The following is a 22,967-nucleotide window of genomic DNA, read 5'->3' on the forward strand; positions in this document are numbered from 1 at the left end:
CACTCTCTGCAGTAAGTGTGCAAAGCTGTCAGTGACTCAGCCAGTCTAAGCCTCCTAGCTCATTTAAAAATCCACTGCCTCTGACATTGACAGAACACAACTCTAGTGAGGAAAGACTTCTTTTTAACAGTGCTTTGGTTAGCAGTACCATACAACTCTCACACAGTCACTATCTCTTCTAATCGATGCAAGTTCACATAGATGTCTTTTAAAATGCAATTTATGTGTCCCTCACGTGGTAATGTCTTTAACAATGCTATATCTTTGTTTTATGGTAAAACAATTTGATATGGTATTCATATTGGACCAGTCTTACTGTACATTCTAGTAACGGTAAGCTGGCGTGATACTAGTGAAACACACTGGAAACAGTACACAGGCCAGTCATAGTGTACCAGCATTTGGGTCCAGTTTTGTCTAGCCGACGTTACCTTACATACTAATTACAGTAAATAGGTGTGCTACTGGAGAAAGACACAAGTAACAGCATGCAGGCATTTGTTTCTTACACATATTACTATCAGTAAGCACACTTGCTACTGTCCAAACTCAGTTCTAAAACTGCAGAGACTTCTGTTACAGTATAAGGAAATTTGTGAAAGCATTACGGGCATACAGTGTCCACACACTCACATCTTTGCTGCTGTACAGGCACACAGTGTTTCTTAAAGCACAACAAATCAGCTGTGCTGTAGTGAATACAGTGGAATTTAGAAACTTGTGATTTGTTTACCTATGTATTTTTTCTTTGCACCTGCAATTTCTGCTATATGCTCAATTATTAGAAGCAATGCTTGTTAATAAATCCATGCCGTAAAACATTATCTGTGTGCTGCACACTACAGAATGTAGAAAGATGTATTAAAGTACACAGTATCATGCTGTGTACACAAATTTCAATTTGTCCCTGTGTGCCAATGTACGAACTCTTGTTTTACTCGAATTGATCCATGGTGCAGTTACTGGGCGTGAGTGTGAAAACTGTTAATTTTCGCACAACAGTCTTAAGGATGCACATAAAACTTTGAGCTATTTTGTTTAAATAGTCGTTTTAGTGTGAAATACTTTCAATAAATCCCCAAGAATTGTAGAAAGTGATATAGAAAGAAATTGAAAGCTTCTTTCATGTGTGAAGGGGGCACCCAGATTGATCCATGGTGCAGTTACTGGGTGTGAGTGTGAAAACTGTTAATTTTCAAAAAGAGTCATAAGGATGCACATAAAACTTTGAGCTATTTTGCTTAATTAGTCGTTTTAGTGTGACATACTTTCAAAAAATCCCCAAGAATTGAAAAAAGCGATACAGAAAGAAACTGACAGCTTCTTTAAAGTATTAAGGGGGCACCCGGATTTGAACCAGAGACCTCTTGACCTGCAGTCAAATGCTCTACCACTGAGCTATACCCCCTTATTGTACTATCTGGAAGTGGATGGACTAGAAACTGCTGCTGTGGATCTCATCAGAACGGCTTCCTCTTTTATAGGCTCTCTATACCACCTGCTGATTTATTAGTCACAGGGTCTGGGACACAGCCTGACTCATGCCCCTGGCTACAAGCTGATGGACACACTCAACACACCTGCTGCTTCACTATTCACACCAAAATACATAGCATGACAGCAGGTCCTAGGCCAAGGGTGCCAATTCACTCTCAAGCTTACTCTTGCTTCACTAGTCACAGGGACTGCTATGGAGACCGGCTGCTGGTCCTTTCACACAACCCTCTTACGGACACAGATAAAACCTAAAACTCTTTTTAATTAGTGGTTTTTCTGTGACATACTTTCAAGAAATCTCCAGAAATTGAAATAAGTAACAGAGAATTTTTTTTTTGTTCCTTAAAAGGAGAAGTGGGAAGCAAGACTTGAACTGGGGACCTCTTGATCTGCAGTCACATACTTTACTGCTGAGCTATACACATCCTCTTTTCCTGAAATATGCCTTCACACACACCTTATTACTGCGAGCAGCAGGCTGTAGAGTGCAGACGTCACATATAATACCATGGACTCTGACTAGCACTGAGTTATACCTACTCTGGGATTCCAGCTGTGGGACTAGCTTACTCTCTTGTCTACTCACCATGCTGGAAGTGAGAGTGAGTCTTACTCTCTTCTGCAATCACTCTGTGCCCTAAATTTCAGTCTTAGTCTCTCGTCTGCTCACTCTCTGCAGTAAGTGTGCAAAGCTGTCAGTGACTCAGCCAGTCTAAGCCTCCTAGCTCATTTAAAAATCCACTGCCTCAGACATTGACAGAACACAACTCTAGTGAGGAAAGACTTCTTTTTAACAGTGCTTTGGTTAGCAGTACCATACAACTCTCACACAGTCACTATCTCTTCTAATCGATGCAAGTTCACATAGATGTCTTTTAAAATGCAATTTCTGTGTCCCTCATGTGGTAATGTCTTCAACAATGCTATATCTTTGTTTTATGGTAAAACAATTTGATATGGTATACATATTGGACCAGTCTTACTGTACATTCTAGTAACGGTAAGCTGGCGTGATACTAGTGAAACACACTGGAAACAGTACACAGGCCAGTCACAGTGTACCAGCATTTGGGTCCAGTTTTGTCTAGCCGACGTTACCTTACATACTAATTACAGTAAATAGGTGTGCTACTGGAGAAAGACACAAGTAACAGCATGCAGGCATTTGTTTCTTACACATATTACTATCAGTAAGCACACATGCTACTGTCCAAACTCAGTTCTAAAACTGCAGAGACTTCTGTTACAGTATAAGGACATTTGTGAAAGCATTACGGGCATACAGTGTCCACACACTCACATCTTTGCTGCTGTACAGGCACACAGTGTTTCTTAAAGCACAACAAATCAGCTGTGCTGTGGTAAATACAGTGGAATTTAGAAACTTGTGATTTGTTTACCTATGTATTTTTTCTTTGCACCTGCAATTTCTGCTATATGCTCAATTATTAGAAGCAATGCTTGTTAATAAATCCATGCCGTAAAACATTATCTGTGTGCTGCACACTACAGAATGTAGAAAGATGTATTAAAGTACACAGTATCATGCTGTGTACACAAATTTCAATTTGTCCCTGTGTGCCAATGTACGAACTCTTGTTTTACTCGAATTGATCCATGGTGCAGTTACTGGGCGTGAGTGTGAAAACTGTTAATTTTCGCACAACAGTCTTAAGGATGCACATCAAACTTTGAGCTATTTTGTTTAAATCGTCGTTTTAGTGTGAAATACTTTCAATAAAGTCCCCAAGAATTGTAGAAAGTGATATAGAAAGAAATTGAAAGCTTCTTTCATGTGTGAAGGGGGCACCCAGATTGATCCATGGTGCAGTTACTGGGTGTGAGTGTGAAAACTGTTAATTTTCAACAAGAGTCATAAGGATGCACATAAAACTTTGAGCTATTTTGCTTAATTAGTCGTTTTAGTGTGACATACTTTCAAAAAATCCCCAAGAATTGAAAAAAGCGATACAGAAAGAAATTGACAGCTTCTTTAAAGTATTAAGGGGGCACCCGGATTTGAACCAGAGACCTCTTGATCTGCAGTCAAATGCTCTACCACTGAGCTATACCCCCTTGTTGTACTAGCTGGAAGTGGATGGACTAGAAACTGCTGCTGTGGATCTCATCAGAACGGCTTCCTCTTTTATAGGCTCTCTATACCACCTGCTGATTTATTAGTCACACGGTCTGGGACACAGCCTGACTCATGCCCCTGGCTACAAGCTGATGGACACACTCAACACACCTGATGCTTCACTATTCACACCAAAATACATAGCATGACAGCAGGTCCTAGGCCAAGGGTGCCAATTCACTCTCAAGCTTACTCTTGCTTCACTAGTCACAGGGACTGCTATGGAGACCGGCTGCTGGTCCTTTCACACAACCCTCTTACGGACGCAGATAAAACCTAAAACTCTTTTTAATTAGTGGTTTTTCTGTGACATACTTTCAAGAAATCTCCAGAAATTGAAATAAGTAACAGAGAATTTTTTTTTTGTTCCTTAAAAGGAGAAGTGGGAAGCAAGACTTGAACTGGGGACCTCTTGATCTGCAGTCACATACTTTACTGCTGAGCTATACAGATCCTCTTTTCCTGAAATATGCCTTCACACACACCTTATTACTGCGAGCAGCAGGCTGTAGAGTGCAGACGTCACATATAATACCATGGACTCTGACTAGCACTGAGTTATACCTACTCTGGGATTCCAGCTGTGGGACTAGCTTACTCTCTTGTCTACTCACCATGCTGGAAGTGAGAGTGAGTCTTACACTCTTCTGCAATCACTCTGTGCCCTAAATTTCAGTCTTAGTCTCTCGTCTGCTCACTCTCTGCAGTAAGTGTGCAAAGCTGTCAGTGACTCAGCCAGTCTAAGCCTCCTAGCTCATTTAAAAATCCACTGCCTCAGACATTGACAGAACACAACTCTAGTGAGGAAAGACTTCTTTTTAACAGTGCTTTGGTTAGCAGTACCATACAACTCTCACACAGTCACTATCTCTTCTAATCGATGCAAGTTCACATAGATGTCTTTTAAAATGCAATTTCTGTGTCCCTCACGTGGTAATGTCTTTAACAATGCTATATCTTTGTTTTATGGTAAAACAATTTGATATGGTATACATATTGGACCAGTCTTACTGTACATTCTAGTAACGGTAAGCTGGCGTGATACTAGTGAAACACACTGGAAACAGTACACAGGCCAGTCACAGTGTACCAGCATTTGGGTCGAGTTTTGTCTAGCCGACGTTACCTTACATACTAATTACAGTAAATAGGTGTGCTACTGGAGAAAGACACAAGTAACAGCATGCAGGCATTTGTTTCTTACACATATTACTATCAGTAAGCACACATGCTACTGTCCAAACTCAGTTCTAAAACTGCAGAGACTTCTGTTACAGTATAAGGACATTTGTGAAAGCATTACGGGCATACAGTGTCCACACACTCACATCTTTGCTGCTGTACAGGCACACAGTGTTTCTTAAAGCACAACAAATCAGCTGTGCTGTGGTAAATACAGTGGAATTTAGAAACTTGTGATTTGTTTACCTATGTATTTTTTCTTTGCACCTGCAATTTCTGCTATATGCTCAATTATTAGAAGCAATGCTTGTTAATAAATCCATGCCGTAAAACATTATCTGTGTGCTGCACACTACAGAATGTAGAAAGATGTATTAAAGTACACAGTATCATGCTGTGTACACAAATTTCAATTTGTCCCTGTGTGCCAATGTACGAACTCTTGTTTTACTCGAATTGATCCATGGTGCAGTTACTGGGCGTGAGTGTGAAAACTGTTAATATTCGCACAACAGTCTTAAGGATGCACATAAAACTTTGAGCTATTTTGTTTAAATCGTCGTTTTAGTGTGAAATACTTTCAATAAATCCCCAAGAATTGTAGAAAGTGATATAGAAAGAAATTGAAAGCTTCTTTCATGTGTGAAGGGGGCACCCAGATTGATCCATGGTGCAGTTACTGGGTGTGAGTGTGAAAACTGTTAATTTTCAACGAGTCATAAGGATGCACATAAAACTTTGAGCTATTTTGCTTAATTAGTCGTTTTAGTGTGACATACTTTCAAAAAATCCCCAAGAATTGAAAAAAGCAATACAGAAAGAAATTGACAGCTTCTTTAAAGTATTAAGGGGGCACCCGGATTTGAACCAGAGACCTCTTGATCTGCAGTCAAATGCTCTACCACTGAGCTATACCCCCTTGTTGTACTATCTGGAAGTGGATGGACTAGAAACTGCTGCTGTGGATCTCATCAGAACGGCTTCCTCTTTTATAGGCTCTCTATACCACCTGCTGATTTATTAGTCACAGGGTCTGGGACACAGCCTGACTCATGCCCCTGGCTACAAGCTGATGGACACACTCAACACACCTGATGCTTCACTATTCACACCAAAATACATAGCATGACAGCAGGTCCTAGGCCAAGGGTGCCAATTCACTCTCAAGCTTACTCTTGCTTCACTAGTCACAGGGACTGCTATGGAGACCGGCTGCTGGTCCTTAAACACAACCCTCTTACGGACGCAGATAAAACCTAAAACTCTTTTTAATTAGTGGTTTTTCTGTGACATACTTTCAAGAAATCTCCAGAAATTGAAATAAGTAACAGAGAATTTTTTTTTTGTTCCTTAAAAGGAGAAGTGGGAAGCAAGACTTGAACTGGGGACCTCTTGATCTGCAGTTACATACTTTACTGCTGAGCTATACACATCCTCTTTTCCTGAAATATGCCTTCACACACACCTTATTACTGCGAGCAGCAGGCTGTAGAGTGCAGACGTCACATATAATACCATGGACTCTGACTAGCACTGAGTTATACCTACTCTGGGATTCCAGCTGTGGGACTAGCTTACTCTCTTGTCTACTCACCATGCTGGAAGTGAGAGTGAGTCTTACTCTCTTCTGCAATCACTCTGTGCCCTAAATTTCAGTCTTAGTCTCTCGTCTGCTCACTCTCTGCAGTAAGTGTGCAAAGCTGTCAGTGACTCAGCCAGTCTAAGCCTCCTAGCTCATTTAAAAATACACTGCCTCAGACATTGACAGAACACAACTCTAGTGAGGAAAGACTTCTTTTTAACAGTGCTTTGGTTAGCAGTACCATACAACTCTCACACAGTCACTATCTCTTCTAATCGATGCAAGTTCACATAGATGTCTTTTAAAATGCAATTTCTGTGTCCCTCATGTGGTAATGTCTTTAACAATGCTATATCTTTGTTTTATGGTAAAACAATTTGATATGGTATACATATTGGACCAGTCTTACTGTACATTCTAGTAACGGTAAGCTGGCGTGATACTAGTGAAACACACTGGAAACAGTACACAGGCCAGTCACAGTGTACCAGCATTTGGGTCTAGTTTTGTCTAGCCGACGTTACCTTACATACTAATTACAGTAAATAGGTGTGCTACTGGAGAAAGACACAAGTAACAGCATGCAGGCATTTGTTTCTTACACATATTACTATCAGTAAGCACACATGCTACTGTCCAAACTCAGTTCTAAAACTGCAGAGACTTCTGTTACAGTATAAGGACATTTGTGAAAGCATTACGGGCATACAGTGTCCACACACTCACATCTTTGCTGCTGTACAGGCACACAGTGTTTCTTAAAGCACAACAAATCAGCTGTGCTGTGGTAAATACAGTGGAATTTAGAAACTTGTGATTTGTTTACCTATGTATTTTTTCTTTGCACCTGCAATTTCTGCTATATGCTCAATTATTAGAAGCAATGCTTGTTAATAAATCCATGCCGTAAAACATTATCTGTGTGCTGCACACTACAGAATGTAGAAAGATGTATTAAAGTACACAGTATCATGCTGTGTACACAAATTTCAATTTGTCCCTGTGTGCCAATGTACGAACTCTTGTTTTACTCGAATTGATCCATGGTGCAGTTACTGGGCGTGAGTGTGAAAACTGTTAATTTTCGCACAACAGTCTTAAGGATGCACATCAAACTTTGAGCTATTTTGTTTAAATCGTCGTTTTAGTGTGAAATACTTTCAATAAATCCCCAAGAATTGTAGAAAGTGATATAGAAAGAAATTGAAAGCTTCTTTCATGTGTGAAGGGGGCACCCAGATTGATCCATGGTGCAGTTACTGGGTGTGAGTGTGAAAACTGTTAATTTTCAACAAGAGTCATAAGGATGCACATAAAACTTTGAGCTATTTTGCTTAATTAGTCGTTTTAGTGTGACATACTTTCAAAAAATCCCCAAGAATTGAAAAAAGCGATACAGAAAGAAATTGACAGCTTCTTTAAAGTATTAAGGGGGCACCCGGATTTGAACTAGGGACCTCTTGATCTGCAGTCAAATGCTCTACCACTGAGCTATACCCCCTTGTTGTACTATCTGGAAGTGGATGGACTAGAAACTGCTGCTGTGGATCTCATCAGAACAGCTTCCTCTTTTATAGGCTCTCTATACCACCTGCTGATTTATTAGTCACAGGGTCTGGGACACAGCCTGACTCATGCCCCTGGCTACAAGCTGATGGACACACTCAACACACCTGATGCTTCACTATTCACACCAAAATACATAGCATGACAGCAGGTCCTAGGCCAAGGGTGCCAATTCACTCTCAAGCTTACTCTTGCTTCACTAGTCACAGGGACTGCTATGGAGACCGGCTGCTGGTCCTTTCACACAACCCTCTTACGGACGCAGATAAAACCTAAAACTCTTTTTAATTAGTGGTTTTTCTGTGACATACTTTCAAGAAATCTCCAGAAATTGAAATAAGTAACAGAGAATTTTTTTTTTGTTCCTTAAAAGGAGAAGTGGGAAGCAAGACTTGAACTGGGGACCTCTTGATCTGCAGTCACATACTTTACTGTTGAGCTATACACATCCTCTTTTCCTGAAATATGCCTTCACACACACCTTATTACTGCGAGCAGCAGGCTGTAGAGTGCAGACGTCACATATAATACCATGGACTCTGACTAGCACTGAGTTATACCTACTCTGGGATTCCAGCTGTGGGACTAGCTTACTCTCTTGTCTACTCACCATGCTGGAAGTGAGAGTGAGTCTTACTCTCTTCTGCAATCACTCTGTGCCCTAAATTTCAGTCTTAGTCTCTCGTCTGCTCACTCTCTGCAGTAAGTGTGCAAAGCTGTCAGTGACTCAGCCAGTCTAAGCCTCCTAGCTCATTTAAAAATCCACTGCCTCAGACATTGACAGAACACAACTCTAGTGAGGAAAGACTTCTTTTTAACAGTGCTTTGGTTAGCAGTACCATACAACTCTCACACAGTCACTATCTCTTCTAATCGATGCAAGTTCACATAGATGTCTTTTAAAATGCAATTTCTGTGTCCCTCACGTGGTAATGTCTTTAACAATGCTATATCTTTGTTTTATGGTAAAACAATTTGATATGGTATACATATTGGACCAGTCTTACTGTACATTCTAGTAACGGTAAGCTGGCGTGATACTAGTGAAACACACTGGAAACAGTACACAGGCCAGTCACAGTGTACCAGCATTTGGGTCCAGTTTTGTCTAGCCGACGTTACCTTACATACTAATTACAGTAAATAGGTGTGCTACTGGAGAAAGACACAAGTAACAGCATGCAGGCATTTGTTTCTTACACATATTACTATCAGTAAGCACACGTGCTACTGTCCAAACTCAGTTCTAAAACTGCAGAGACTTCTGTTACAGTATAAGGACATTTGTGAAAGCATTACGGGAATACAGTGTCCACACACTCACATCTTTGCTGCTGTACAGGCACACAGTGTTTCTTAAAGCACAACAAATCAGCTGTGCTGTGGTAAATACAGTGGAATTTAGAAACTTGTGATTTGTTTACCTATGTATTTTTTCTTTGCACCTGCAATTTCTGCTATATGCTCAATTATTAGAAGCAATGCTTGCTAATAAATCCATGCCGTAAAACATTATCTGTGTGCTGCACACTACAGAATGTAGAAAGATGTATTAAAGTACACAGTATCATGCTGTGTACACAAATTTAAATTTGTCCCTGTGTGCCAATGTACGAACTCTTGTTTTACTCGAATTGATCCATGGTGCAGTTACTGGGCGTGAGTGTGAAAACTGTTAATTTTCGCACAACAGTCTTAAGGATGCACATCAAACTTTGAGCTATTTTGTTTAAATCGTCGTTTTAGTGTGAAATACTTTCAATAAATCCCCAAGAATTGTAGAAAGTGATATAGAAAGAAATTGAAAGCTTCTTTCATGTGTGAAGGGGGCACCCAGATTGATCCATGGTGCAGTTACTGGGTGTGAGTGTGAAAACTGTTAATTTTCAACAAGAGTCATAAGGATGCACATAAAACTTTGAGCTATTTTGCTTAATTAGTCGTTTTAGTGTGACATACTTTCAAAAAATCCCCAATAATTGAAAAAAGCGATACAGAAAGAAATTGACAGCTTCTTTAAAGTATTAAGGGGGCACCCGGATTTGAACCAGAGACCTCTTGATCTGCAGTCAAATGCTCTACCACTGAGCTATACCCCCTTGTTGTACTAGCTGGAAGTGGATGGACTAGAAACTGCTGCTGTGGATCTCATCAGAACGGCTTCCTCTTTTATAGGCTCTCTATACCACCTGCTGATTTATTAGTCACACGGTCTGGGACACAGCCTGACTCATGCCCCTGGCTACAAGCTGATGGACACACTCAACACACCTGATGCTTCACTATTCACACCAAAATACATAGCATGACAGCAGGTTCTAGGCCAAGGGTGCCAATTCACTCTCAAGCTTACTCTTGCTTCACTAGTCACAGGGACTGCTATGGAGACCGGCTGCTGGTCCTTTCACACAACCCTCTTACGGACGCAGATAAAACCTAAAACTCTTTTTAATTAGTGGTTTTTCTGTGACATACTTTCAAGAAATCTCCAGAAATTGAAATAAGTAACAGAGAATTTTTTTTTTCTTCCTGAAAAGGAGAAGTGGGAAGCAAGACTTGAACCGGGGACCTCTTGATCTGCAGTCACATACTTTACTGCTGAGCTATACACATCCTCTTTTCCTGAAATATGCCTTCACACACACCTTATTACTGCGAGCAGCAGGCTGTAGAGTGCAGACGTCACATATAATACCATGGACTCTGACTAGCACTGAGTTATACCTACTCTGGGATTCCAGCTGTGGGACTAGCTTACTCTCTTGTCTACTCACCATGCTGGAAGTGAGAGTGAGCCTTACTCTCTTCTGCAATCACTCTGTGCCCTAAATTTCAGTCTTAGTCTCTCGTCTGCTCACTCTCTGCAGTAAGTGTGCAAAGCTGTCAGTGACTCAGCCAGTCTAAGCCTCCTAGCTCATTTAAAAATCCACTGCCTCAGACATTGACAGAACACAACTCTAGTGAGGAAAGACTTCTTTTTAACAGTGCTTTGGTTAGCAGTACCATACAACTCTCACACAGTCACTATCTCTTCTAATCGATGCAAGTTCACATAGATGTCTTTTAAAATGCAATTTCTGTGTCCCTCACGTGGTAATGTCTTTAACAATGCTATATCTTTGTTTTATGGTAAAACAATTTGATATGGTATACATATTGGACCAGTCTTACTGTACATTCTAGTAACGGTAAGCTGGCGTGATACTAGTGAAAAACACTGGAAACTTTACACAGACCAGTCACAGTGTACCAGCATTTGGGTCCAGTTTTGTCTAGCCGACGTTACCTTACATACTAATTACAGTAAATAGGTGTGCTACTGGAGAAAGACACAAGTAACAGCATGCAGGCATTTGTTTCTTACACATATTACTATCAGTAAGCACACATGCTACTGTCCAAACTCAGTTCTAAAACTGCAGAGACTTCTGTTACAGTATAAGGACATTTGTGAAAGCATTACGGGCATACAGTGTCCACACACTCACATCTTTGCTGCTTTACAGGCACACAGTGTTTCTTAAAGCACAACAAATCAGCTGTGCTGTGGTAAATACAGTGGAATTTAGAAACTTGTGATTTGTTTACCTATGTATTTTTTCTTTGCACCTGCAATTTCTGCTATATGCTCAATTATTAGAAGCAATGCTTGTTAATAAATCCATGCCGTAAAACATTATCTGTGTGCTGCACACTACAGAATGTTATAAGATGTATTAAAGTACACAGTATCATGCTGTGTACACAAATTTCAATTTGTCCCTGTGTGCCAATGTACGAACTCTTGTTTTACTCGAATTGATCCATGGTGCAGTTACTGGGGGTGAGTTTGAAAACTGTTAATTTTCGCACAACAGTCTTAAGGATGCACATAAAACTTTGAGCTATTTTGTTTAAATAGTCGTTTTAGTGTGAAATACTTTCAATAAATCCCCAAGAATTGTAGAAAGTGATATAGAAAGAAATTGAAAGCTTCTTTCATGTGTGAAGGGGGCACCCAGATTGATCCATGGTGCAGTTACTGGGTGTGAGTGTGAAAACTGTTAATTTTTAACAAGAGTCATAAGGATGCACATAAAACTTTGAGCTATTTTGCTTAATTAGTCGTTTTAGTGTGACATACTTTCAAAAAATCCCCAAGAATTGAAAAAAGCAATACAGAAAGAAATTGACAGCTTCTTTAAAGTATTAAGGGGGCACCCGGATTTGAACCAGGGACCTCTTGATCTGCAGTCAAATGCTCTACCACTGAGATATACCCCCTTGTTGTACTATCTGGAAGTGGATGGACTAGAAACTGCTGCTGTGGATCTCATCAGAACGGCTTCCTCTTTTATAGGCTCTCTATACCACCTGCTGATTTATTAGTCACAGGGTCTGGGACACAGCCTGACTCATGCCCCTGGCTACAAGCTGATGGACACACTCAACACACCTGATGCTTCACTATTCACACCAAAATACATAGCATGACAGCTGGTCCTAGGCCAAGGGTGCCAATTCACTCTCAAGCTTACTCTTGCTTCACTAGTCACAGGGACTGCTATGGAGACCGGCTGCTGGTCCTTTCACACAACCCTCTTACGGACGCAGATAAAACCTAAAACTCTTTTTAATTAGTGGTTTTTCTGTGACATACTTTCAAGAAATCTCCAGAAATTGAAATAAGTAACAGAGATTTTTTTTTTGTTCCTTAAAAGGAGAAGTGGGAAGCAAGACTTGAACTGGGGACCTCTTGATCTGCAGTCATATACTTTACTGCTGAGCTATACACATCCTCTTTTCCTGAAATATGCCTTCACACACACCTTATTACTGCGAGCAGCAGGCTGTAGAGTGCAGACGTCACATATAATACCATGGACTCGGACTAGCACTGAGTTATACCTACTCTGGGATTCCAGCTGTGGGACTAGCTTACTCTCTTGTCTACTCACCATGCTGGAAGTGAGAGTGAGTCTTACTCTCTTCTGCAATCACTCTGTGCCCTAAATTTCAGTCTTAGTCTCTCGTCTGCTCACTCTCTGCAGTAAGTGTGCAAAGCTGTCAGTGACTCAGCCAGTCTAAGCCTCCTAGCTCATTTAAAAATCCACTGCCTCAGACATTGACAGAGCACAACTCTAGTGAGGAAAGACTTCTTTTTAACAGTGCTTTGGTTAGCAGTACCATACAACTCTCACACAGTCACTATCTCTTCTAATCGATGCAAGTTCACATAGATGTCTTTTAAAATGCAATTTCTGTGTCCCTCACGTGGTAATGTCTTTAACAATGCTATATCTTTGTTTTATAGTAAAACAATTTGATATGGTATACATATTGGACCAGTCTTACTGTACATTCTAGTAACGGTAAGCTGGCGTGATACTAGTGAAACACACTGGAAACAGTACACAGGCCAGTCACAGTGTACCAGCATTTGGGTCCAGTTTTGTCTAGCCGACGTTACCTTACATACTAATTACAGTAAATAGGTGTGCTACTGGAGAAAGACACAAGTAACAGCATGCAGGCATTTGTTTCTTACACATATTACTATCAGTAAGCACACATGCTACTGTCCAAACTCAGTTCTAAAACTGCAGAGACTTCTGTTACAGTATAAGGACATTTGTGAAAGCATTACGGGCATACAGTGTCCACACACTCACATCTTTGCTGCTGTACAGGCACACAGTGTTTCTTAAAGCACAACAAATCAGCTGTGCTGTGGTAAATACAGTGGAATTTAGAAACTTGTGATTTGTTTACCTATGTATTTTTTCTTTGCACCTGCAATTTCTGCTATATGCTCAATTATTAGAAGCAATGCTTGTTAATAAATCCATGCCGTAAAACATTATCTGTGTGCTGCACACTACAGAATGTTATAAGATGTATTAAAGTACACAGTATCATGCTGTGTACACAAATTTCAATTTGTCCCTGTGTGCCAATGTACGAACTCTTGTTTTACTCGAATTGATCCATGGTGCAGTTACTGGGCGTGAGTGTGAAAACTGTTAATTTTCGCACAACAGTCTTAAGGATGCACATAAAACTTTGAGGTATTTTGTTTAAATAGTCGTTTTAGTGTGAAATACTTTCAATAAATCCCCAAGAATTGTAGAAAGTGATATAGAAAGAAATTGAAAGCTTCTTTCATGTGTGAAGGGGGCACCCAGATTGATCCATGGTGCAGTTACTGGGTGTGAGTGTGAAAACTGTTAATTTTCAACAAGAGTCATAAGGATGCACATAAAACTTTGAGCTATTTTGCTTAATTAGTCGTTTTAGTGTGACATACTTTCAAAAAATCCCCAAGAATTGAAAAAAGCGATACAGAAAGAAATTGACATCTTCTTTAAAGTATTAAGGGGGCACCCGGATTTGAACCAGGGACCTCTTGATCTGCAGTCAAATGCTCTACCACTGAGCTATGCCCCCTTGTTGTACTATCTGGAAGTGGATGGACTAGAAACTGCTGCTGTGGATCTCATGAGAACGGCTTCCTCTTTGATAGGCTCTCTATACCACCTGCTGATTTATTAGTCACAGGGTCTGGGACACAGCCTGACTCATGCCCCTGGCTACAAGCTGATGGACACACTCAACACACCTGATGCTTCACTATTCACACCAAAATACATAGCATGACAGCAGGTCCTAGGCCAAGGGTGCCAATTCACTCTCAAGCTTACTCTTGCTTCACTAGTCACAGGGACTGCTATGGAGACCGGCTGCTGGTCCTTTCACACAACCTTTTATGGACGCAGATAAAACCTAAAACTCTTTTTAATTAGTGGTTTTTCTGTGACATACTTTCAAGAAATCTCCAGAAATTGAAATAAGTAACAGAGATTTTTTTTTTGTTCCTTAAAAGGAGAAGTGGGAAGCAAGACTTGAACTGGGGACCTCTTGATCTGCAGTCATATACTTTACTGCTGAGCTATACACATCCTCTTTTCCTGAAATATGCCTTCACACACACCTTATTACTGCGAGCAGCAGGCTGTAGCGTGCAGACGTCACATATAATACCATGGACTCTGACTAGCACTGAGTTATACCTACTCTGGGATTCCAGCTGTGGGACTAGCTTACTCTCTTGTCTACTCACCATGCTGGAAGTGAGAGTGAGTCTTACTCTCTTCTGCAATCACTCTGTGCCCTAAATTTCAGTCTTAGTCTCTCGTCTGCTCACTCTCTGCAGTAAGTGTGCAAAGCTGTCAGTGACTCAGCCAGTCTAAGCCTCCTAGCTCATTTAAAAATCCACTGCCTCAGACATTGACAGAACACAACTCTAGTGAGGAAAGACTTCTTTTGAACAGTGCTTTGGTTAGCAGTACCATACAACTCTCACACAGTCACTATCTCTTCTAATCGATGCAAGTTCACATAGATGTCTTTTAAAATGCAATTTCTGTGTCCCTCACGTGGTAATGTCTTTAACAATGCTATATCTTTGTTTTATGGTAAAACAATTTGATATGGTATACATATTGGACCAGTCTTACTGTACATTCTAGTAACGGTAAGCTGGCGTGATACTAGTGAAACACACTGGAAACAGTACACAGGCCATTCACAGTGTACCAGCATTTGGGTCCAGTTTTGTCTAGCCGACGTTACCTTACATACTAATTACAGTAAATAGGTGTGCTACTGGAGAAAGACACAAGTAACAGCATGCAGGCATTTGTTTCTTACACATATTACTATCAGTAAGCACACATGTTACTGTCCAAACTCAGTTCTAAAACTGCAGAGACTTCTGTTACAGTATAAGGACATTTGTGAAAGCATTACGGGCATACAGTGTCCACACACTCACATCTTTGCTGCTGTACAGGCACACAGTGTTTCTTAAAGCACAACAAATCAGCTGTGCTGTGGTAAATACAGTGGAATTTAGAAACTTGTGATTTGTTTACCTATGTATTTTTTCTTTGCACCTGCAATTTCTGCTATATGCTCAATTATTAGAAGCAATGCTTGTTAATAAATCCATGCCGTAAAACATTATCTGTGTGCTGCACACTACAGAATGTTATAAGATGTATTAAAGTACACAGTATCATGCTGTGTACACAAATTTCAATTTGTCCCTGTGTGCCAATGTACGAACTCTTGTTTTACTCGAATTGATCCATGGTGCAGTTACTGGGCGTGAGTGTGAAAACTGTTAATTTTCGCACAACAGTCTTAAGGATGCACATCAAACTTTGAGCTATTTTGTTTAAATCGTCGTTTTAGTGTGAAATACTTTCAATAAATCCCCAAGAATTGTAGAAAGTGATATAGAAAGAAATTGAAAGCTTCTTTCATGTGTGAAGGGGGCACCCAGATTGATCCATGGTGCAGTTACTGGGTGTGAGTGTGAAAACTGTTAATTTTCAACAAGAGTCATAAGGATGCACATAAAACTTTGAGCTATTTTGCTTAATTAGTCGTTTTAGTGTGACATACTTTCAAAAAATCCCCAAGAATTGAAAAAAGCGATACAGAAAGAAATTGACAGCTTCTTTAAAGTATTAAGGGGGCACCCGGATTTGAACTAGGGACCTCTTGATCTGCAGTCAAATGCTCTACCACTGAGCTATACCCCCTTGTTGTACTATCTGGAAGTGGATGGACTAGAAACTGCTGCTGTGGATCTCATCAGAACAGCTTCCTCTTTTATAGGCTCTCTATACCACCTGCTGATTTATTAGTCACAGGGTCTGGGACACAGCCTGACTCATGCCCCTGGCTACAAGCTGATGGACACACTCAACACACCTGATGCTTCACTATTCACACCAAAATACATAGCATGACAGCAGGTCCTAGGCCAAGGGTGCCAATTCACTCTCAAGCTTACTCTTGCTTCACTAGTCACAGGGACTGCTATGGAGACCGGCTGCTGGTCCTTTCACACAACCCTCTTACGGACGCAGATAAAACCTAAAACTCTTTTTAATTAGTGGTTTTTCTGTGACATACTTTCAAGAAATCTCCAGAAATTGAAATAAGTAACAGAGAATTTTTTTTTTGTTCCTTAAAAGGAGAAGTGGGAAGCAAGACTTGAACTGGGGACCTCTTGATCTGCAGTCACATACTTTACTGTTGAGCTATACACATCCTCTTTTCCTGAAATATGCCTTCACACACACCTTATTACTGCGAGCAGCAGGCTGTAGAGTGCAGACGTCACATATAATACCATGGACTCTGACTAGCACTGAGTTATACCTACTCTGGGATTCCAGCTGTGGGACTAGCTTACTCTCTTGTCTACTCACCATGCTGGAAGTGAGAGTGAGTCTTACTCTCTTCTGCAATCACTCTGTGCCCTAAATTTCAGTCTTAGTCTCTCGTCTGCTCACTCTCTGCAGTAAGTGTGCAAAGCTGTCAGTGACTCAGCCAGTCTAAGCCTCCTAGCTCATTTAAAAATCCACTGCCTCAGACATTGACAGAACACAACTCTAGTGAGGAAAGACTTCTTTTTAACAGTGCTTTGGTTAGCAGTACCATACAACTCTCACACAGTCACTATCTCTTCTAATCGATGCAAGTTCACATAGATGTCTTTTAAAATGCAATTTCTGTGTCCCTCACGTGGTAATGTCTTTAACAATGCTATATCTTTGTTTTATGGTAAAACAATTTGATATGGTATACATATTGGACCAGTCTTACTGTACATTCTAGTAACGGTAAGCTGGCGTGATACTAGTGAAACACACTGGAAACAGTACACAGGCCAGTCACAGTGTACCAGCATTTGGGTCCAGTTTTGTCTAGCCGACGTTACCTTACATACTAATTACAGTAAATAGGTGTGCTACTGGAGAAAGACACAAGTAACAGCATGCAGGCATTTGTTTCTTACACATATTACTATCAGTAAGCACACGTGCTACTGTCCAAACTCAGTTCTAAAACTGCAGAGACTTCTGTTACAGTATAAGGACATTTGTGAAAGCATTACGGGAATACAGTGTCCACACACTCACATCTTTGCTGCTGTACAGGCACACAGTGTTTCTTAAAGCACAACAAATCAGCTGTGCTGTGGTAAATACAGTGGAATTTAGAAACTCGTGATTTGTTTACCTATGTATTTTTTCTTTGCACCTGCAATTTCTGCTATATGCTCAATTATTAGAAGCAATGCTTGTTAATAAATCCATGCCGTAAAACATTATCTGTGTGCTGCACACTACAGAATGTAGAAAGATGTATTAAAGTACACAGTATCATGCTGTGTACACAAATTTCAATTTGTCCCTGTGTGCCAATGTACGAACTCTTGTTTTACTCGAATTGATCCATGGTGCAGTTACTGGGTGTGAGTGTGAAAACTGTTAATTTTCGCACAACAGTCTTAAGGATGCACATACAACTTTGAGCTATTTTGTTTAAATCGTCGTTTTAGTGTGAAATACTTTCAATAAATCCCCAAGAATTGTAGAAAGTGATATAGAAAGAAATTGAAAGCTTCTTTCATGTGTGAAGGGGGCACCCAGATTGATCCATGGTGCAGTTACTGGGTGTGAGTGTGAAAACTGTTAATTTTCAACAAGAGTCATAAGGATGCACATAAAACTTTGAGCTATTTTGCTTAATTAGTCGTTTTAGTGTGACATACTTTCAAAAAATCCCCAATAATTGAAAAAAGCGATACAGAAAGAAATTGACAGCTTCTTTAAAGTATTAAGGGGGCACCCGGATTTGAACCAGAGACCTCTTGATCTGCAGTCAAATGCTCTACCACTGAGCTATACCCCCTTGTTGTACTAGCTGGAAGTGGATGGACTAGAAACTGCTGCTGTGGATCTCATCAGAACGGCTTCCTCTTTTATAGGCTCTCTATACCACCTGCTGATTTATTAGTCACACGGTCTGGGACACAGCCTGACTCATGCCCCTGGCTACAAGCTGATGGACACACTCAACACACCTGATGCTTCACTATTCACACCAAAATACATAGCATGACAGCAGGTTCTAGGCCAAGGGTGCCAATTCACTCTCAAGCTTACTCTTGCTTCACTAGTCACAGGGACTGCTATGGAGACCGGCTGCTGGTCCTTTCACACAACCCTCTTACGGACGCAGATAAAACCTAAAACTCTTTTTAATTAGTGGTTTTTCTGTGACATACTTTCAAGAAATCTCCAGAAATTGAAATAAGTAACAGAGAATTTTTTTTTTCTTCCTTAAAAGGAGAAGTGGGAAGCAAGACTTGAACTGGGGACCTCTTGATCTGCAGTCACATACTTTACTGCTGAGCTATACACATCCTCTTTTCCTGAAATATGCCTTCACACACACCTTATTACTGCGAGCAGCAGGCTGTAGAGTGCAGACGTCACATATAATACCATGGACTCTGACTAGCACTGAGTTATACCTACTCTGGGATTCCAGCTGTGGGACTAGCTTACTCTCTTGTCTACTCACCATGCTGGAAGTGAGAGTGAGCCTTACTCTCTTCTGCAATCACTCTGTGCCCTAAATTTCAGTCTTAGTCTCTCGTCTGCTCACTCTCTGCAGTAAGTGTGCAAAGCTGTCAGTGACTCAGCCAGTCTAAGCCTCCTAGCTCATTTAAAAATCCACTGCCTCAGACATTGACAGAACACAACTCTAGTGAGGAAAGACTTCTTTTTAACAGTGCTTTGGTTAGCAGTACCATACAACTCTCACACAGTCACTATCTCTTCTAATCGATGCAAGTTCACATAGATGTCTTTTAAAATGCAATTTCTGTGTCCCTCACGTGGTAATGTCTTTAACAATGCTATATCTTTGTTTTATGGTAAAACAATTTGATATGGTATACATATTGGACCAGTCTTACTGTACATTCTAGTAACGGTAAGCTGGCGTGATACTAGTGAAAAACACTGGAAACTTTACACAGACCAGTCACAGTGTACCAGCATTTGGGTCCAGTTTTGTCTAGCCGACGTTACCTTACATACTAATTACAGTAAATAGGTGTGCTACTGGAGAAAGACACAAGTAACAGCATGCAGGCATTTGTTTCTTACACATATTACTATCAGTAAGCACACATGCTACTGTCCAAACTCAGTTCTAAAACTGCAGAGACTTCTGTTACAGTATAAGGACATTTGTGAAAGCATTACGGGCATACAGTGTCCACACACTCACATCTTTGCTGCTTTACAGGCACACAGTGTTTCTTAAAGCACAACAAATCAGCTGTGCTGTGGTAAATACAGTGGAATTTAGAAACTTGTGATTTGTTTACCTATGTATTTTTTCTTTGCACCTGCAATTTCTGCTATATGCTCAATTATTAGAAGCAATGCTTGTTAATAAATCCATGCCGTAAAACATTATCTGTGTGCTGCACACTACAGAATGTTATAAGATGTATTAAAGTACACAGTATCATGCTGTGTACACAAATTTCAATTTGTCCCTGTGTGCCAATGTACGAACTCTTGTTTTACTCGAATTGATCCATGGTGCAGTTACTGGGGGTGAGTTTGAAAACTGTTAATTTTCGCACAACAGTCTTAAGGATGCACATAAAACTTTGAGCTATTTTGTTTAAATAGTCGTTTTAGTGTGAAATACTTTCAATAAATCCCCAAGAATTGTAGAAAGTGATATAGAAAGAAATTGAAAGCTTCTTTCATGTGTGAAGGGGGCACCCAGATTGATCCATGGTGCAGTTACTGGGTGTGAGTGTGAAAACTGTTAATTTTTAACAAGAGTCATAAGGATGCACATAAAACTTTGAGCTATTTTGCTTAATTAGTCGTTTTAGTGTGACATACTTTCAAAAAATCCCCAAGAATTGAAAAAAGCAATACAGAAAGAAATTGACAGCTTCTTTAAAGTATTAAGGGGGCACCCGGATTTGAACCAGGGACCTCTTGATCTGCAGTCAAATGCTCTACCACTGAGATATACCCCCTTGTTGTACTATCTGGAAGTGGATGGACTAGAAACTGCTGCTGTGGATCTCATCAGAACGGCTTCCTCTTTTATAGGCTCTCTATACCACCTGCTGATTTATTAGTCACAGGGTCTGGGACACAGCCTGACTCATGCCCCTGGCTACAAGCTGATGGACACACTCAACACACCTGATGCTTCACTATTCACACCAAAATACATAGCATGACAGCTGGTCCTAGGCCAAGGGTGCCAATTCACTCTCAAGCTTACTCTTGCTTCACTAGTCACAGGGACTGCTATGGAGACCGGCTGCTGGTCCTTTCACACAACCCTCTTACGGACGCAGATAAAACCTAAAACTCTTTTTAATTAGTGGTTTTTCTGTGACATACTTTCAAGAAATCTCCAGAAATTGAAATAAGTAACAGAGATTTTTTTTTTGTTCCTTAAAAGGAGAAGTGGGAAGCAAGACTTGAACTGGGGACCTCTTGATCTGCAGTCATATACTTTACTGCTGAGCTATACACATCCTCTTTTCCTGAAATATGCCTTCACACACACCTTATTACTGCGAGCAGCAGGCTGTAGAGTGCAGACGTCACATATAATACCATGGACTCGGACTAGCACTGAGTTATACCTACTCTGGGATTCCAGCTGTGGGACTAGCTTACTCTCTTGTCTACTCACCATGCTGGAAGTGAGAGTGAGTCTTACTCTCTTCTGCAATCACTCTGTGCCCTAAATTTCAGTCTTAGTCTCTCGTCTGCTCACTCTCTGCAGTAAGTGTGCAAAGCTGTCAGTGACTCAGCCAGTCTAAGCCTCCTAGCTCATTTAAAAATCCACTGCCTCAGACATTGACAGAGCACAACTCTAGTGAGGAAAGACTTCTTTTTAACAGTGCTTTGGTTAGCAGTACCATACAACTCTCACACAGTCACTATCTCTTCTAATCGATGCAAGTTCACATAGATGTCTTTTAAAATGCAATTTCTGTGTCCCTCACGTGGTAATGTCTTTAACAATGCTATATCTTTGTTTTATAGTAAAACAATTTGATATGGTATACATATTGGACCAGTCTTACTGTACATTCTAGTAACGGTAAGCTGGCGTGATACTAGTGAAACACACTGGAAACAGTACACAGGCCAGTCACAGTGTACCAGCATTTGGGTCCAGTTTTGTCTAGCCGACGTTACCTTACATACTAATTACAGTAAATAGGTGTGCTACTGGAGAAAGACACAAGTAACAGCATGCAGGCATTTGTTTCTTACACATATTACTATCAGTAAGCACACATGCTACTGTCCAAACTCAGTTCTAAAACTGCAGAGACTTCTGTTACAGTATAAGGACATTTGTGAAAGCATTACGGGCATACAGTGTCCACACACTCACATCTTTGCTGCTGTACAGGCACACAGTGTTTCTTAAAGCACAACAAATCAGCTGTGCTGTGGTAAATACAGTGGAATTTAGAAACTTGTGATTTGTTTACCTATGTATTTTTTCTTTGCACCTGCAATTTCTGCTATATGCTCAATTATTGGAAGCAATGCTTGTTAATAAATCCATGCCGTAAAACATTATCTGTGTGCTGCACACTACAGAATGTTATAAGATGTATTAAAGTACACAGTATCATGCTGTGTACACAAATTTCAATTTGTCCCTGTGTGCCAATGTACGAACTCTTGTTTTACTCGAATTGATCCATGGTGCAGTTACTGGGCGTGAGTGTGAAAACTGTTAATTTTCGCACAACAGTCTTAAGGATGCACATAGAACTTTGAGCTATTTTGTTTAAATAGTCGTTTTAGTGTGAAATACTTTCAATAAATCCCCAAGAATTGTAGAAAGTGATATAGAAAGAAATTGAAAGCTTCTTTCATGTGTGAAGGGGGCACCCAGATTGATCCATGGTGCAGTTACTGGGTGTGAGTGTGAAAACTGTTAATTTTCAACAAGAGTCATAAGGATGCACATAAAACTTTGAGCTATTTTGCTTAATTAGTCGTTTTAGTGTGACATACTTTCAAAAAATCCCCAAGAATTGAAAAAAGCGATACAGAAAGAAATTGACATCTTCTTTAAAGT

The 22,967-nt window shown here is 40.3% G+C and overlaps 10 non-coding genes across 10 annotated transcripts; all 10 read right to left on the reverse strand.

Annotated features, from left to right (window-relative positions):
- Window positions 1–1,336: 1,336 nt before the first annotated feature.
- Window positions 1,337–1,408, reverse strand: TRNAC-GCA (transfer RNA cysteine (anticodon GCA)). Its single transcript has one exon. It is a non-coding gene; the product is annotated as a tRNA-Cys (tRNA).
- A 2,093-nt stretch (window positions 1,409–3,501) lies between these two features.
- On the reverse strand, window positions 3,502–3,573 carry TRNAC-GCA (transfer RNA cysteine (anticodon GCA)). The gene has a single exon. It is a non-coding gene; the product is annotated as a tRNA-Cys (tRNA).
- A 2,090-nt stretch (window positions 3,574–5,663) lies between these two features.
- Window positions 5,664–5,735, reverse strand: TRNAC-GCA (transfer RNA cysteine (anticodon GCA)). The gene has a single exon. It is a non-coding gene; the product is annotated as a tRNA-Cys (tRNA).
- Window positions 5,736–7,827: 2,092 nt separating this feature from the next.
- TRNAC-GCA (transfer RNA cysteine (anticodon GCA)) lies at window positions 7,828–7,899 on the reverse strand. Its single transcript has one exon. It is a non-coding gene; the product is annotated as a tRNA-Cys (tRNA).
- Window positions 7,900–9,991: 2,092 nt separating this feature from the next.
- On the reverse strand, window positions 9,992–10,063 carry TRNAC-GCA (transfer RNA cysteine (anticodon GCA)). Its single transcript has one exon. It is a non-coding gene; the product is annotated as a tRNA-Cys (tRNA).
- Window positions 10,064–12,155: 2,092 nt separating this feature from the next.
- On the reverse strand, window positions 12,156–12,227 carry TRNAC-GCA (transfer RNA cysteine (anticodon GCA)). The gene has a single exon. It is a non-coding gene; the product is annotated as a tRNA-Cys (tRNA).
- A 2,091-nt stretch (window positions 12,228–14,318) lies between these two features.
- Window positions 14,319–14,390, reverse strand: TRNAC-GCA (transfer RNA cysteine (anticodon GCA)). Its single transcript has one exon. It is a non-coding gene; the product is annotated as a tRNA-Cys (tRNA).
- Window positions 14,391–16,480: 2,090 nt separating this feature from the next.
- TRNAC-GCA (transfer RNA cysteine (anticodon GCA)) lies at window positions 16,481–16,552 on the reverse strand. The gene has a single exon. It is a non-coding gene; the product is annotated as a tRNA-Cys (tRNA).
- A 2,092-nt stretch (window positions 16,553–18,644) lies between these two features.
- TRNAC-GCA (transfer RNA cysteine (anticodon GCA)) lies at window positions 18,645–18,716 on the reverse strand. The gene has a single exon. It is a non-coding gene; the product is annotated as a tRNA-Cys (tRNA).
- A 2,092-nt stretch (window positions 18,717–20,808) lies between these two features.
- Window positions 20,809–20,880, reverse strand: TRNAC-GCA (transfer RNA cysteine (anticodon GCA)). Its single transcript has one exon. It is a non-coding gene; the product is annotated as a tRNA-Cys (tRNA).
- Window positions 20,881–22,967: the final 2,087 nt, after the last annotated feature.

This window comes from Pleurodeles waltl, chromosome 4_1 (genome assembly GCF_031143425.1).
Source record: "Pleurodeles waltl isolate 20211129_DDA chromosome 4_1, aPleWal1.hap1.20221129, whole genome shotgun sequence".
In the NCBI taxonomy this organism is placed as follows: Eukaryota; Metazoa; Chordata; class Amphibia; order Caudata; family Salamandridae; genus Pleurodeles; species Pleurodeles waltl.